At 36.8% G+C, this 18,007-nt stretch overlaps 1 long non-coding RNA gene across 3 annotated transcripts in view; it reads left to right on the forward strand.

Annotated features, from left to right (window-relative positions):
- The window catches only part of LOC110256225 (uncharacterized), a 686,264-nt gene that overhangs the window by 42,010 nt on the left and 626,247 nt on the right, over positions 1–18,007 (forward strand). Inside the window, exon 2 of one of the 3 annotated variants that reach the window (XR_014824955.1) lies at positions 10,932–11,056. The exons of the other annotated variants lie outside the window; for them this stretch is intronic. This is a non-coding gene — a long non-coding RNA (uncharacterized LOC110256225). The remainder of the gene's footprint in view (positions 1–10,931; positions 11,057–18,007) is intronic. 3 annotated transcript variants of the gene reach the window in all.

The raw sequence follows: 18,007 nt of genomic DNA on the forward strand, positions 1-18,007 counted from the left end.
CTAGGTAAGTTATAGCATATTGTAAAAATGGAGTATTATTTAGGTATATAGTTAATAAATAGCACCTTAATGATAATTATGACATGAAGTAGTCAAGATGAACTAAATATTGTGAGATGTCATAACACACAGACATGAAGCACCAGTATATTAAAAATGGTTATCTCCACCTGGTGGAGTCATAAGTGAATATTATTTTCATTCTCTCTTTTAAATAGTTGAACCTTTCTCAAAAGAGCCTTTTTTTAAACTTAAGTATTTTGGGGTCTGAAGAATTTTCTATTTCTATTCCCGAGCAGTATAGACAGAGGTAAAGGCCAGATAAATAAGAGTAGCTTTCTTCCCTGATTTCCCCAGGAAATGCCTTGTCCTTTGAATTAACTATCTGGCTGCTTTGGCTACTATAGAACAAGGTCCAAGATCCCCTCTTGGAAGCCTTAGAGTTGTTATCTCAAATTAAGGAAAAGGTGTAGAGTGTGGGACTCAATTGTTTTCTCTGAGAATACGAAAATAGAAAATATCTTAAAATTGCTAAAACTGGTTAGGATGCACTCTGGCAATATCTAAAAACCAACATAGGGCACAAATCCTCCAATCCATCAATCTCTATCTTGGAAATCTAAAGCACTGGCATCTAAAGATACATATGCAGTCACTTCTGCTATAACACTTTACTTTGAAAATGTGAATTTGTTCCAATGCAATTGATATATTAGGGAACACTTTGAGCATAACATGAATTTCGCTTTGGCTTGTGCACAATTTCCTTTGCAAAAAATACTAAGGGATGGCAGGAAACTGCACCCAGCTGAACCCAGCTGCCTGGGAAAACACAAAACACACCTCATACGTCTCATACATCTCCAGCTACCTCAGTTCACTGTATGTGTTAGGAGCCACACCCATCCACATCTGGTGTTATGACTTTCCATCTGATTTCAGATAACCCTCCTTCCACCACTTCATAATAACTCACCAGCAACAACTCTTTGGATGCCCATTTCCTCAGGCAAATTTCAGGTCTTTTTAAAGTGCCATATCTATTGCAGAATTTGTGTGTCAACTATTTATCATGTGTGAAATTGTGCCACCCCTTTTTCAGGATCCTATTGTTTTTTAATATGTTGTCTTTTTTGGGGATGTTTTCATATATTGTGCTAAACCCATACTTTTCAGAAGTCCCATATGTTTCTTTTTCATTTTTGTTGTTGTTGCACAACATTGCATAGTCAGGTGATTTTTGGGGATGCGGATATCATGTTATAACAGAACTTAGTGTGGAAGTTTATTGCAGCTTTTTTTGTAGTGCTCAAAAACTGGAAACAAAGTACCCTTAATAGGGACATAACTGGATAAAGTGGTTTTATTCATGTTATAGAATACTACACAGCTTTTAAAAAAATGGAGCTAGTGTTATAAAAGCACCTTAGAAAGATTTCCATGGTTTTTGGAGCTGCATTTTTTGAGCACCTACTATATGCCAGGAATGATGTTATTTAACTTCTTAGTTTCCCTAAGTATAGAATACAAAAATAAATGCAATGGGAACTTTAAAAAACAACAAAACGGACAAAATTGCCGGCAATTAGGGCTTCCTTATTTGCTGCAGGATCCAGATCCTTAAGTAATTTGCTGCAACACAAACCAGATAATGACTTCAGAAAGAACAATGGGCTTCCCCAAAAGACAGATGTGCTTTATTAACATAAATGAGGGAGAGGCACTTTCCTAACTTCAACTCTATTTTAGACACAGTGAGGTGGGTGAAATGCATATATGAGTAACAGCAATACAGGGAAGTATGCAACAAATACTAGGTAAGCAGTGTACATTAGATATTCTAGGGCTTAGAGAGTTCCCCTTCCAGCTGAAGACTGCAGGAAACCATCATGGAGGAGATGATCTTAAGATATCTTTTAAGTTATAGGTGAGACTTTTATTTTTTATTTTTGGTTTTTAATTAATTAATTTTTTATTGACTACAGTTGATTTACAGTGTTTCAGGTGTATAGCAAAGTTATACATGCATTCTTTTTCAGATCCTTTTCCATTATAGGTTATTACAGGATATTGAATATAGTTCCCTGTTCTATACGTTAGGTCCTTATAGTTTACCTATTTTATATCTAATAGTGTGAGAGCATTTTACGTCAGAATTTTAAGAGCAGGGTTACAGAATTTGGGGGAACAGGATAAATATTAAATAGTAATGGTCCAGAGGAGTTGGAGTTCAGGTTAATTTTATAAATATCTGAGTATCAACATGGCAGTTAAGTACCAACCATGAATCACAGGTGAAAAAGTAAATTCAAGTAAATGCCTAGGTCACATTCTGACTTCAGGAAGAACAAATCAGTCATCTCACCTGGGTCCTCTCACAAAATTAGAACAACCACTAGAGAACTCCAATAGACTGGGCTTCAGAGTTCTAGTTATGAACAACACTTTATTGTCTGTGATTGTGAGCAAGGCACTTCACCTCTCTTGGCCTGGAGTTTCTCATCTTTGAAGTGAGGATTTTGAACAAAATGGCTTGAGCTTGAGGATTCTACAGTTCCTTGATAGATAAGCTTCCATCTTATTTCCAAGGATTTGAAGGAATCTTGCTATTTTGTATCTGCCCTTCAACTTTACTGAAATAGGGGCTTTTCAGATCTGGATTTATTTAGCATAGAAGAATAGTTATCAAGTGGAGTCTCTTCTCTGGGTGAAAGGAGATCCATGTGCTGGCACATTCTAATGTACTGGCTCATGTTTACAAAACTGCATTCTCTTTGCAGGAAAGCACAATCAGTTGGTGCAATTATGATACATTCACTGTAACTCTTCATATATTTGGGGACTTTTCCTCCGTGAAATATCATGATGATTTGAGCAGTGAAAATTCACTACATGCATCTATGAGTTCTTGCTTTTATTCTAATCTAATGGCCACAGAGAGGCATCTACTCAGATTTCCTTTGTGCTCATGGTATTTCTTACCCCCCTACCTCACATTTCCCACACATGACTTTGAAAAAGATCTTTTAAGGGATGAGAAAATAGAAATAAAAATGTATGATAACGAGAATTACAAAGAACTCGCTGAGTATACACATGGTTTCTTCTAGTTAGGGAGCAAGTTATAAGAAGCCAAATTTGATTTATTTTCTCTTTCGGTGTCAGTGGGAAAAGACTGGAACAAACCTTTAATGGAAGAGCAAGATCCTGCAATATGTTTTAAAAGGTCATTAGCAAGTTTCCAATAGATTTGTTTTCTATTTGAGTCTGTCATGATGAAGGTTAGGATTTGGTTTGTTAACCCAGTTTCCTTTTCTAATGGAGGGTTATAACAGATGGTCTCCAAACCCTTTAGCATATCCAGTTTATAATCTTTACGGACAGTTTCCTTTCAAAAATTTATGAATTTGTAACAAATATAATACTAGTATATATGTAAATAGATATTTTTTTGAATAGCTTTCAGTTTAGAAATAGATCTAGGAGCTGTATAAAATTTGGTTTTAGATACTTTAGTTTACTGTAAATTCTTGAATGATTCAAAATGCACTTTGCCATTCAAAACATTTTCAAAATGATCCCTCAACTGAGGAAGAATTTATCATGAAATGCATTGCAAAGACATAAAATTATACCTATGCTGTAACATACATTGTTGAAAGGACACAGTAGTGTGTCTGAGCCAGCAAGTTAGGATTTTTCTTTTTTTTTTTCAAATTTGCAATTAATTTTTTGTAATGGTTTTTATTTTTTCCATTATACTTGATTTACAGTGTTCTATCAATTTCTATTGTACTGCAAAATGATCCATATTATCCTCATATTATCTTTTCCCTCATATTATCCTCCATCATGTTCCATCACAAGTGGCTGGATATAGTTCCCTGTACTATACAGCAGGAACTCATTGCTTATCCACTCCAAATGCAATAGTTTGCATCTATAAACCCCAGACTCCCAGTCCATCCCCCTCCCTCCTCCTCCTCTTTGGCAACAGTCTGTTCTCCAAGTCCATGAGTTTCTTTTTCTGTGGAAAGTTTAGGATTTTTATTTCTATTGCTATATTTTTATATATTTACAATTGATTGCTATAACTTTGCTATTTATGTCTTTTTCTCATCCTCAATTTCTTAGGATAATTTTTGAGGCAGAAATAATCTCTCAGTTTTGGAATTAAAAGCCAGTGCTTGATTATGCAAAGTTGCTGTAAGAATTAATAAATAACTTTTTGATTCAAAATATAGGGGTATGTAGCAGTAGCCACAAACCAAAGAATCCTCAATTTCAATCTCTTCTGGTCATTGTTCCAACTTCTCATGCTTGAGTAGGAGAATGCTGGGATATCCTACTTTCTGCCTATGATTTCTCTGGTCCTTTCTGTTTTTCTTGCACTTTTCCTCCATACAGAAAAGATCTGATTGAATGCTTTGTTGACTCGTGTTCTTGTTTAAATGGAGGTTGAGGTTTGGCTGCTCTTTTCCATGGGACCCTGTGCGCGAGGCAGCAGCTCCATTTCAGACTGTCAGGTGACTATACTGGCAGGAAAACTAGAATAAGGAAGGCCGTGTTACCCAGGGGTCCACTGCCTCCTTCAAGGAAGAGGACTTCTCTTCAATTATTTTATATTGCTGCTTAGTAATTTGCTTTGTCTAGGCCAGTTTGGAAGTATCTCACGACTCCACTATTGTTTGTTTTGATTTATGTTGGCTTGAGAGACATCTTGAAGCTTTTTATTTTTTTTTTCTGCTAAACGGTTGCATGTTTGCATTTCAGAATTTTACTGTCAGAATTGTCATGTAGCCTGAGCCAAGGTTATTTGGTTCTATTGGCTTTTGATTTCACTCATGCCAATTAGAGGGAGTTCCAGCAGTTAGTGTCTTGCTTTTAAGAGCAGTTAGTTGTTTGTCTGAGTTCTGATCATGCCTGGAGGAAGGTCTTCTAAGGCAGTTCCAGAAAACTCTTGTAAAAAAAGGAATTTGGAAACATCAATTCTGTGATTGAACTCAATCACTGAACATTCTGAATCAAAGTTTCCCCTTCATGCCTCAACTTATCCATCTGGAATATGGGAATGTAGTACAAAATAGGGATGGTGTTGTAGTAGACCATACGTTTAAGATAACTGAAAGGTCTTGGTCCCTTTTCAAGATACACATTTGAAGGTTAAGAGGTTCATCCTGAAAAAGCAACATAGGAATATATAAGCCAATAACCATGCCTGAAACATTATTCTAAAACAGCTAGATGCTAATTGTATAGAAAACATAGTCAATTATCAGGCACATGAAGAATTCTCATGAGACAACTGAACTGAATGGCAGATGGATGTGTACAATTTTGACATGTGGGGAGATTTAGAAGCTAGTTCATATTTATGAATTCTAAAGAAGGGATTTGGTGGCTAAATTTTTCATTGATTTGGATTAGTGCAAACATACAACTACATTTCTACACTTTTCCAATGTTTCTAATATGAATATTTGTCTCTGATATGAACAGAAGTATATAAAGTTGGGGCTATAAATTTGGTTCTCATGTTATATGGAATTCTTTACAGGAGTCATGGTACTCTTCTGGCTATTTCTTTCGCATGTGCTTTGGTTTCATGATTCTTCCTGCTTCTTGATCTGACCTTTTCAGTACCACATTAAACTGTCAGTTTCTAGGGCTTTTTTGGAACATTTTCAAAGTGAGCATATGGATTTTATAGTAAGTCTTTATAACACCGTTTTGACTCCTTGGTAACTTTTTCTCATCATCGTATTATTTGCATTATATTGAATCATGTATATTTTGCCAGGCCAGCACAAGATTAGGATGTAATATAGAGAACGTGTTTTAAAACCATTTATGTAAAAATGAGATTCTGGATGAATGCCATTGCAGTCTAGCTATTGGCTGGTAGGATATATAACGTACACTGCTGGCATGGAACGTAATTTGAAATGATTTAGCAGGAAGAATAAAACATCTTTACTGAAATTCAAGGGGTGAAGGAATACTCTTCACAAAAGTTTTCTAGAACTTGAGCAAATAACATGAATATTTATATACATTCTTATGAAATACACAAATTTGTATTATTTAATTTGGGCTTGTTAAATATATATATATATTCTTTTTCAGCCACATCCATGGCATATAGAATTTCCTAGGCCAGGGGTTGAATCCAAGCCACAGCTGAGACCTATGCCACAGCTGCAGCAATGCCAGATCTTTAACCCACTGTGCCAGAATGTGATCAAACCTATGCCACTCAAAGGCAACACTGGATATTTAACTTGCTGTACCACCGTGGGAATTCCTAAATATAATTTGATAGAATACATAAAACAGAGAATTCCTTGTAGCTTAAGGACTTAAACCAATACAGTTGTGATTTCTCGCCCAATTCTTATCTCTGAAAACAACTCTAGAAGTCTAAATAAAAGGATTTGTGTCAGAAACAAGGAAAACACAGATTTGATTTGGTTTCAATTCATTCACACTCCACTCAATGCTGGATTCAGGCAATAGAATGAGGCCCACACACTGGATGGTGGTCATGTCAGGACCGCCCAACTATTGTATGGTTGGTGGAACTAAAGCAAAGATCATCAAAGAACCCCACCAATAGCTAATCCATTTAATACAATCTCTTGAGAACAAAGTGCTTTATAATTTACAAAATACTGTCACATCCATTTCCCGTTTTGAACCTCACAAAACCCATTTTGTCTGATTAAGGCATATAAACATACCCCAGTTTTGTAGGTGGGGGAATTCAAACTTGGAGACATTAAGTAACTCACCCTAAATTGCAAGGTAGTAAGTGGTACTGGGACTCAATTATAGTTCTTGGACTACTAAGTCCAGTGCTCGGCCCCTAGAGGATGCAAGTAGGATAAGATAGGGAACACACATTAAGTTTTTGGAAACTGCTTCTTTTTGGGTCTGTGCTTAATAACATACTGATATATTTTGGGCTGTCTTAATTGCTGAAATATCCAGATGCTGAAAATTCACTTTAGTGCTGCCTACTGATGTGGCCACTTCTGCTTTTGTTTGAGGCACTGGAAAAATATTTCAGTATTTCAGGTCTTTTGTAACACTCACTGTGCTAGAAAGGCAGATGGTAGCTTTCAGTCAGATGGTAGCTTTCAGTTATAGAGCACAACTCTTCTCACATGAAAATGGCCCTGTTGTATTTACCTTTAATATGAATTGTGGGTTATTGAGTAGTTAAAGGAACATATAAGGAAAAGTCATTGGCACGGCAAGCTTTCTTTAAGCACTTCTCTGCTTCCTTCCCTGCCTTTCTTCTTATCATCTGTTCTCCAAAATTCTGGGCATGAAACAAAATGGCAAGTGGAGTCTGAATTGCTTTTTGCAGGGCTCCTTCAATCTTGATTACTTATTCTTCAGCTTTTGAATGCTTTAACCTTCCTACTGTAAACTTAATTCTCCCCAATGACCATGATTCTGACTTGAGCACTTTGAAATGCCTTTCCATATAACCTCAGATAACTCTTGAAGCTCAGCTATTACTCAGAGGAATCTTATCTCTTCCCATCCCTGTCAGTGAGCATTTACCTCTGGTGGGCTGTTTCTCAGAAAGTGAGAAAGCCACAGCCTTTTTACTCAATTTGAACAGGAAGTTTCCCAGGAAGACTTAATGAGGGAAAATGAGCCAGGAAAAAGAAAAAACAGAAAAATGACTATAAATGACCACAGTTAACAATTCTGTGGTCACACAGGTAGTTGTGGTTACAGAAATGTGAAGATAAATGTTGATTTGTTTGCTTTTTTTTTTTTATCAGAAAAGATCTTTATGGATTTTTAAAATTCTTTTAATAGTTTGTTCATGAATCAAGGGTGCAGAAAGTTAAACTGAAGGCAAAAGTAATCATTTTTCTTGGGTGACAATTTTTATTACCTAATTATTTGTCTACTAAGTGCAAGCCACTGTGTACTTTGCTGGTTGGGATGGGTTAGGGGGAGGGAAGATACAGGCTGGTTCTAACCCTCAATGAGCTACATTAAAGGAAGATACAAATAATACATTTAAAATAAATTAAGACTAAATTATGTGTTAAAGCTGTGAAATTTTATAAACCACAGAGAAGGAAGACAAACTTCTGTAAAAAGAATAGACTTTTCCTGAACCCTAATAAAGTTTATGAAATTGACTAGAGATGGCCGTTTTACTCATTTCATTGTGTATTGAACCCTGCCTTATTTTTATTCTGTTTCTATAAAGAATTATTTTCAAGTAAGGGTAGTTATTTGGGGTGTCTGAAATGGAAAGTAGAGAAGATTCTGCCCCTTCAGCTGAATAGATGTGCTGAATACCAGGCAGCTGATGTTGGCCTCTGATCTGATCTCTGGTCAAGATGGGTGAGATATCACTTGTGATCACAGTTGAGGAGATAACACCTTGGGACACATGTTTCTTTGAGTTATTGTGAACGATCATGCTGGGATTCTCAGAATCAGCTGGATGCCCCAAGTATCATAACTGAAGACATCTGGCCACATAATTCAGATACCGCTGAAAAGCAGAGACTTTTTCCATTAACCTTTTGCTTATATTTTATAGGCTGTATTCAGTACAAACAGGGGTAACCTGGAAGTTGTGAATACATCCTCAAGCTTTGGAGGCTCCCTTTTCACTCCAGACAATAGTTTGACAAAATTTTTATTAGTTTTTTCAAAAACATACCAAGTGATTCGAGAAATAACTTGAATCACTAAGTAAATTAACTTAGCATAACTGTAAGTTACTAAAATGATCTATCTCTAGGCACTTCATCCTGTTTCCAGAGTGATTAATTAGTTGTTATGGACTCTATGCTTGTTAAAACTGTGGTAGTTATTTTTAGGACTTCAGGGTTTTTCTTCAAAGCCTATTTCTTCCCTCAAATGAGAAAATAGTAGAAAATTAGAATTGTCTCTTTTCTTAATTCTTTGACTTGTGCAAGATATGTTTTACATCCCCAAACAGAGGCAACCAGGATTCTCTTTCTTCGTGTGTCTGTCTCTTTGTGTATGTCAGACATCCCAAAATTCACTATGAGGAAAGTAAAGAATGCTAGTCAAATATCTACATAAGAATATTTTGGGGAAAGTTTTTGTACTATTTTCTTTGGATAGTGGCATGATCATAGTAGCCTATTATATAAATAAGAAGAATGCTTTGCTATCTTCATCTGCCTCAGAGGAGAGGAGGACATTCTGATTGCAAAACATATTTTGTGGGGTCTCTGTTGAAAAAAAAAAAAACACAGTGGAAAGAATGGGATACTTGGAAAACACATATTTAAACAGTTGGAAAACTACAGCTGGTTCATTTTTTTTCTTCCTGCCAAGCCATTTCCACTTAGGATTCAAAAAAAAACCACAGTTTGATATTGGATTTAGAACCAAATTTTCAAAGAAATACCTTGCCAGGGAACATGCATGGAATTCCCACTGATAATAGCGTAAAACACAAAAGAATGGAATCTGACCATCCAGTGTGGTCTCTTCTTCGGGCATATTAAGTAACCAGCTAATAACTGTCTTTGTACATACAAATGTGTTGTTAGATTGTAAGCTACTTGTGGATAGATAGGTACTCGACTGATTTGTCTTTAACTATTCAGTAAATAGAAGATACTCAACAGATACTCAATACACAACCGTTAAATACTATATTTAAGGCTATGGTTTAACTGAGATTGCCCCAGTCTGGGTTAGTAGGGTCTGCCAAGAAGCAGGTCTGCCAGAGAGTAGACACCAAGACAGGATTAAACTCACAAGAAAATTTTAGGGGAAATGTCTGTGAGCAAAAATGGGGAGGAAGCTGGGAAAAGCTGGGAGAGACATCAGAGTATAATGTAGGTCTGACCCCAAAGGAGAGGAAAAAGGAAGAAGAAATGAATGGAGGAAGAGAGGAAGGAAGGCAGGAAGGGAGGTTGGGTGGAAACATCTTAGACTCAAGTGAAGTTCTAAGAAAAGTTTGGTGAGGCCACTGGGGAGTCCTTAAGCAGAAGGTGATAATCAAAGGAATCTCACATCTTCCAGGAAAGGATGTGGCTTAGTGTCCTTTTTGAACTCTGTCATTGAGAGTAGTTGGTGGAAAGTATGATCTCAGAGCAAAGGCAGGTTCAACATTTCAGAGTGTAGTCACTGGGGCCCATAGTCAGTTATGTCCCCTACAGAGGGAAATTTGAGAGGCCTGTTCTCATGGTCACCACATTGTCATTGGTCAAAATTTGTGTATCTCCAGTGACAAGGAAAGTTTTTCATCTTGAATAAGATCTATTGGTGGCTGAAGATTAACTGAGATAATGTAAATAAAGGGCATAGCACATAGTGATTGCATAAGAAGAAGCAGGCACTTTAACAGTATTACCTGCCTGAACCTCATTATGTAGTAAGCACAATGATGGGTACTTTATACACAGTGGGACATCACAGAAAGAATAGAGTTCAAAATTAGGTTGGGGCACTGACCAGCTGTATGATCACATTGGGCAAGTTATTAAAAGTCTCTGAGCCTCAGTTTTCATATATGTGAGATAAAGATAAAATACCCATAATAGAAGGTAGTAAAGTGATTAGAAGAAATAGAGTACCAGTGCCTGGTACATACCAGGAAGCCATATGTGGTTCACGTTATAATATCTAAGCATCACAAGAATGCAGCAAAATTGTTGATCCTGAGATGCGGAACTGTATGGACTCTATCAATAGGGTTCCTCAAGCTTTCAGGATTTCTTTTGGGCTTGACCAAAGGGAGACGCTTGCAGGAAGCTGTATGAGGGGCTCAAAGATGATTTCCCTTGGCCCCTTCACTCTGAGACCTAACTGGGTCCTGCTACCAAAAGACACTATTCTTCACAAGAGAGACTGCATTCAACTCTTTCTTCTTTTGGATTCTGATAATGCTTCCTCTCCTTTCTCCTCAGGCCCACTGGCGATAAAACCTCAGCTTCATCTAGGTTGTTGCACTCACCTTTGTAGCTCATCTAAACCCACACATCTGTCAACTGTGCTACTGGAAAACAGCCTCTCTCTGAATTATCTTATTTCAGTAAGTCTCCACTATCTTGTTAGGACCCCCAATAGGCTTTAATCCCTCTTTCTTCAACCATATGCCCTCTCTCCATGAAATATGAGCATTAGATGTTATTTCAGTTAAAAATAATAACCTTTTAAATAAGGAAGATGAAAAAGATGAAGTGGTGAATGATCCTTTATTTTAAATCTTACACCAAGATAATTGGTTTGATTTAAGAAAAACCTGCAAGCTCTTTCAAAGAAAATTGCTTTTGTAAACAACCATACTGAGCCCTAGGGAGAGAAGTGTGGAAACCTTTGACTGATGGACTCTTGGATGATTTTAAGTTATATCTTTTACCTACTCTGACCCTTAAATCAGAATGTAGGCAAATGTGTGCCTGAGACCATTTTGGCTGTAACAATACTGTAACAAAATATTGTCTATAGAGGGAGATATCATCTTTTGATTCTTGGAAGAGTGCTTTAAAATTCTTGGTCAAAAGACAAATGTATCAGGGCAGATGATTTTGTCTTCAATGTGTGCTTGGATTTCACTTGGAAGGAACATCTGGCTGACATTGAGGACATCGCCAAGCAAGATCATAATGATTCCTATTGAGCCCATAGCGGGTGGTGGGTGGGCAGGAGAAGTCTGGTACCCAGGGAAGAGGATTTTCCTGTTTTTCCAGCTGGTATGAAGTCTAACAGCCCTAGAATAAAATGGCTTGAAATTGATGGCCCCAGGTAGAAAAACTTTATTAAAGAAAAGAATGGAAAATCAGACACCATCGGTGTGAATGTGAGGGCTCCAGCCAGCAGATAATTTCAAACAGATTTGCAGAGGAATTGTCAAGAGCTACTTAGATGAAATTCTGTGTTTTCTTGGATCTCAAAGACAAGACATGGGGTCCATATGATACCTATGGATTTGAGACAGATGAGCTATCCTCATGTTCTATTTTCTGGCCTTGATAATAAGCAAGGACAGCTTTCTCCCTGGGTGGGAGATATTTTCCTAGTGGTAAAGGAAAAGTTTTGGCTCCTGGTTTGGAAGTGACCACATACTACTCTGATTAATTATATTTTAAAGATGTGCATGAAAGTATGTAATTGAAAAGAAATTGGACTGGCTTTGCTTTTTTCGTGGGGAAGAAACTCAAAGGGCTCAGCAGCTGAAACAATAGATGCCAGGAATTGGAGGAGAGTGACAATATAAACTAACACTGAGAAATTATAACACTGAGAGCTCTGAATGGGGCAAGGTCCCTCTTACTTCCTCATATACACCTGGCCTGCCTGTTTCACACCCCCCCACACACTGTCTTTACTTTAGGTGCCATTAATCTTCTTCTAGAAAGAAAAGGCAGACTGCAGAGCCCAACATACTTCCTCACCACCATGGTCCAGTTGCTCTCTTTGATTTCTGGTTCTAAAAGCATTGAGCATGAAGTCCTTTCTTGATAAATAGGAGTCCAGGTGAGGAGGGGACCCCCTTTTTCAGGGATGTTGTGTTTAGTAGAAGAAGAAATAAAGAATTTATATCAGATGTTCTTGAGCATTTCTTACTAGATGTCCAATTTGGGGCAAGTCTCTATCTGAGGCTCATCGGTAAAATGGGGCTGTTGTTAAAACTCACCTTGCATGATTGCTGTAATGAGTAAATGAAATGATGTATGTAGACATATGTTATAAATTGAAATTTACTATATAAATATTAGTTGTAATTAAGGTGATCCATGTAAGAAAAACACTTTCTTTTTTTAAAAAAATTTATTTTTATTAGAGTATATTTGAATTACAGTGTTGTGTCAATTTCTGCTGTACAACATAGTGACCCAGTGATACATATGTATATACATTCTTTTTATCATATTTCATTCATTTTCAGTTTGTCTGTTTCCACTTTGTCTTTTAGATAGTAATCACTTAGGGGAATTTACCTTTGTGAAATTGATCCATTTATATGTATTAAGCATCTGCTTTGTGCAAGACTTTGTGTTACATGCTATGGAGAATATAAAGGTGACTAGAAAATGGTTCTCACTCTCTTGGATTATACAAACTAGTCAAGGATTTAAGACACTCAAAAATAACCACTTTTCCTATCACTACTTTTTCTCTACTCTGTGTGGCTTTACTGGGGTTGTTATCTTGGAACACTTTCCTCTTTCCTTCCTTTATCTGTTCTCAGAATATTTGTTGGAGTTCCTTGATTTTAAGCAAAAGAGATGAACTCTGGCTGAGTTGAGCAAAAATTGGACTTTGGGTGGGACATAAGGCAATCTGCAGAGTTAATAGGAGGTGTCTTGGGAAGCTTCCCTGAAAGCACAGACTTAGACAGAGATTAAGGTACCCTTGATTCATTGAAGATTTTCTCTTCAGGAAAACTTTTAAGGAAAGAGGAAAGCAGTGTAGGTAAAAGCAAGGAGCTAATCAAAGTTATGGTCTCGGGTTAAGTCTACTCTTAGTTTGCAAGTTTGTGTTTTAAGGGAAGGATGCTGAACTTTTGCACCTCCCTATCTGTCAATTATTGGCTTCCTTGGGGTGAAGGATACTGAAGCTTCCAAGACATATCTGGGTAGAAGATGTCAGCCAAGGGTTATGCTCTGGAAAAAGTTGCAGATATAAGCTGCTAGAAGCTGTACACAGAGAAGACGGGTCATGAATGCATTGGATAGTAAAGGGGATATAGATAGGATACCACAATATTTACTAAAGAAGGGCAAGGAGGTAAGACTCAGAAAAGGTCAAAACCCAGAGTGCTCTGGAGGACATAGTGGGTCTCACTACTAAGAGTGAATGATTACAGTATTGGGATGATGAGCACCAATGCGTTCCTCGTTATTGGAACACTCTGCTTACATCTGGAGTCCAAAAAGAAGGGTTCTGATTAGAATAGAGAAGTTTCCTTTTTCTGTGGGTCACTAACCTAAGAACATACAGAATTAGAAATGAAAGAAATCAATCTGTAGTTGGAAAGAGTGAAGCCATACCTAGGAGTTTATAGAGCTGAGAGATGGAGTTTTGAGATCTAATATCTTCAGGTGTGCTTCCATCTATGATGAAGGCAGCATCACTCCTAACTTCTCAGTAAACCAATAAATTTCCTTTTGGTTTAAGCTTTTTGGGGGAAGATTTGCAATCAAATGAGCTGTGGCGGGCAGAATTTTGGTCCCCTGATGTTATTCCTGTGAATATGTTATACACGTGGTACAATGGGTTTTGCAGATATAATTAAGTTTACTAATCAGCCTACCTTAAAATAAGGAGATTATCCTGGATTACCTGGTCATGTCTAACCTAATCACATAAACTCTGAAAAGCAGAGATCTTTCTCTGGCTAGCAGCATAACTGGAAGTCAAAGATTTGAGGTGCTGTTGTTGGCTTGAAAATGAAGGGCCCACATGTGAAGGAAATGAGGATCTCATTCCTACAACAGCAGTCAACTGAATTCTACTTCAAAGTGGGATCTTCCACAGAGCTCCCAGATAAGATCATGGATCATCTAACACCATGATATCTGCTTTGTGATCCCAGAGCAGAAATACCTTGAGATTTGAAACATGTTGTGCTTGAATTTCTGACCCACAGAACTGTGAGATAGTAAGTGGATATTTTTTTTAAGCCACTAAGGTGGTGGTTACTTAGAAAATTAATGCATGAGACAAATTAGTGGTACTTTTTCATTTGATGACATTTATGGAGCCCCTGCCTTGTGTCCAAATGTCTAGAGTCATATGGACACAAACCTTACATAAATACTAAAGATAAATAATTATACAAGACTACTTTCAGGGACTTTATGGCCTCTCTACAAAAAATGTTTCCTCCAAAGGAAATGACCATGGCTCATCATATCTTTGTCTCATGAAAACTTCCTGGCACTCAATTGATATTAACTCCTATTTGTTCTCCTAAACTGAATGGCTGTAAAATACAGTTTGCTCAACAATACACAGTGCTAGGGAGTAAAGAGTTAAGGACAGAAGCGTGGGCTAGAGGTTATGCTTTAGAGAATACTTTCCAATGTCTGGTTTGGCTTTCAATTTATATTATAAGTGAAGATGAAAAAAAAATCATTTAAATGCTAAGTCCCTCCCATCCACCCTTGAAATCTGGAATTCATGTTTTGATTCTGGAAATAAGATTAATTATGAATCTTTATGGCTCATGATTCAAATGCCCCCACTAGTAGCATATGGTCCAGGTGTAAGGCTGGGAGCAGATTCAAAAGTCAGTAAGCTCAGCAGTTATTATATATCTGCTTGTCAAGAATTTAATGTAATTAAATTTAATGTAATAATATTTAGTGCTTTTCCCCTAGTGACTGGTATGAATGTAACTACCCCCCACCCCCACCCCTGTAACTACTCCAGATTCTTCAGGGTGTCCTGCCTTTGCATTTTGATAATCCAGGGTGAGGTCCCCCTATATGCCAGAGAGGTATGTGAAGCCTGACTCCTCATTCCTTTGACCTCTACTGGTCCCAGTTATCAGTTTCTCTCCTGGGGAAATTTGCAAACAACTGGTCCTATATATTTTGAACTAACTCTAAACTGCCTCCTGACTGGCTTACTTTCCTTTCTTTCACTGCTTATCTTTAGGTTGGGAAGGCGAATGTACCTTAAATAACCTAAGCTTCACTTCCCTTAGGATTCCCATACTTGGGAGGAAATATCCAAATACTCTTCCTCCATAAGATGACTAATGACCATTTCACATTTCAGAGCTGGGAGAATTTAGGGTTTCAGTAACTTTGATCCATATAATATATCTGCTGAAAACCAAATAAACAAATAAAAGAACTATACTATCATGATTGATTCTGTTTTTACAGATGTGCCATTCTTGAAGTACTGCTGTCCTTGGAACCATTGCTTCACATCTGAAAAACGGCAATAGGATTAAGTAACAGTTTGAGTCTCTCTTTGACATCTTCCCTTGAGAAGAGTTAAATGTTACCATTATCTTGACAGTCCAAAAGCTAGTCATGTGGTTGATATTTTACCAATGAGGTAAATGTGGAAAAACGTCACTTTTCCTTTAATTAGTTCTGTCAGGACATACTTGGCAAGAGATAATAGTAAGGAGATATTGGCCTTTAGGCATCGTCATATTTCCTTGTGTGACTTAGGAGTTTGATGACTTTCATGTATCCTTACAGTGACCCTGTCTGGTTTAGAAATTCTGAGATTACACTGTCAAATCTCTTTCCTATTCCTGCAGACAGAAGTAGTAACACTAACCAAACATTGAAGTTTTGATCAGATGCAGCCACATAGAAATGAAAAACACTTAATCTTATATTAACCAGTGGATATTTGGGATTATGTGAAAAAGTGGTCTTTCATTTTCTTTTTCTGGAAAAGTTCTTGCTGGATTATTTGATCTGTATTTTGTTTTTTGTTTTTTCAACTCTACTGTATTTGCATGATCAAAGGTATTGTTTTCAAACCTAAATAAGAGGAGCTATTTCTCTTTTCCTGCATTATGATTAGAGAACCTTGGAACACATGTATGACCATGGCTTTTTACTTTTCTGGTTCAAATTATTAGCATTCATGGCTTACCCTTGGCATTCTATTAATAGAAAAACCAATGAAGAATTAGTTCCTTACTGATTTTAAAACATCCATTTTTTTTTTCATGCATGATGATTCCATGAGGGAAAGAAGGTAACAGACATGCTGGTTAGGCTAGAAGAATAGACTATAAAACAGAATAGCTGATGTTTATGAACATTAGCTATCTATGCCTAATAATTATATGAACAATATCACCTTCTGTTTCTGACAATATGGTCAGCCAAGTACTCAGACAAACTCTCCCATTGAAAACTACTAAAACTTCTATGTAATGGCTTAAAACATCAGTGAGCAAGCAACAAAGAAAGGAATTATCAGTGTAAAATCTAGATAGGTAAAGACAGAGGTCCAGAGACCTAAGCTACCTCTAAATTTCATTTTTATTCTGAGGACATTTATTGAACCTAGCAACCTTCAGCTTCAATTTCCTCATTGGGGTAAGAGACAGGAAGCAAAACTCAGGTGTGGAGTCTAATGGAGCCTTCTCCTGAAAGCTGGGACAGACAAGAACACTTTATCCTCAGCCATAAAGATGAACTGTGAATGCTGCCCTTCCCATTGGAGAGGCAGAAACATGAAACATATGAAAAAGATTAAGAGACACAAAGGAGAGAGTGAGATATCACACATAACTATAATTTTAGTTTCATAAAGAAATAATAAAGAGAGTGGGAAACACTATCCAAAGAGATGATGGCTAAGAATTTTCCAGAATTATTGAAAGACATAAATCCTCAGATGCATAAACCCCAAAGAATGCGAAGAGATATTAAAAAAGAAATCCTAACCCAAACACATTAGCTTGAAGCTAGAGAACATGAAAGACCAAAAAAAAAAATTTTTTTTAAAGTAGTCAGAAGGAATAAACTGGCCACCTACAAAGAAATGCTTGACAGCTGGTTTCTTACAGCAATAATAGAAGCCAGAAGCCAGTGTGGTGATATCTTCAGTATGCTGAACAAAAACAATTGCCAATTAGGAATTCCTAACCCAGTAAAACTATTCTATAGAATCAAAGGCGAGCAAGCCTGAACTGAGTTTACTTCCAAAATATTATCACAAAATTAATTTCTAAAGGATACGGTTCCAAAGAAATATTTCTGAAATGATGAAAACAATCCTCAATGAAAATATCTGAGCTTCAGTAAGAAATAATGGGTAAAGGTAATTATAAATTTAAATAAAGATGGGGTGAGGAGTAGGTTAAAACTGAAATTGTAAAATAAAGGGCAAAACTAATACACTGGAAATCAATAGAACTCAAGTTGGGAAGGAAGTAATTAAAGTTAAAATTGTGTTTGAGAGGGAGGTGAAGATGTTGATTTTTTATAGCAGGTATACATACTATAATTTATAGGAAGACCACTAAGAATAAAAACAGAGTACATATCTTCAA

This window comes from Sus scrofa, chromosome 13, assembly GCF_054392235.1.
Source record: "Sus scrofa isolate SSC_HxYL_T2T_F1_AM1 chromosome 13, Sscrofa_HxYL_maternal_Yorkshire_Landrace_v2.0, whole genome shotgun sequence".
Taxonomy (NCBI): Eukaryota; Metazoa; Chordata; class Mammalia; order Artiodactyla; family Suidae; genus Sus; species Sus scrofa.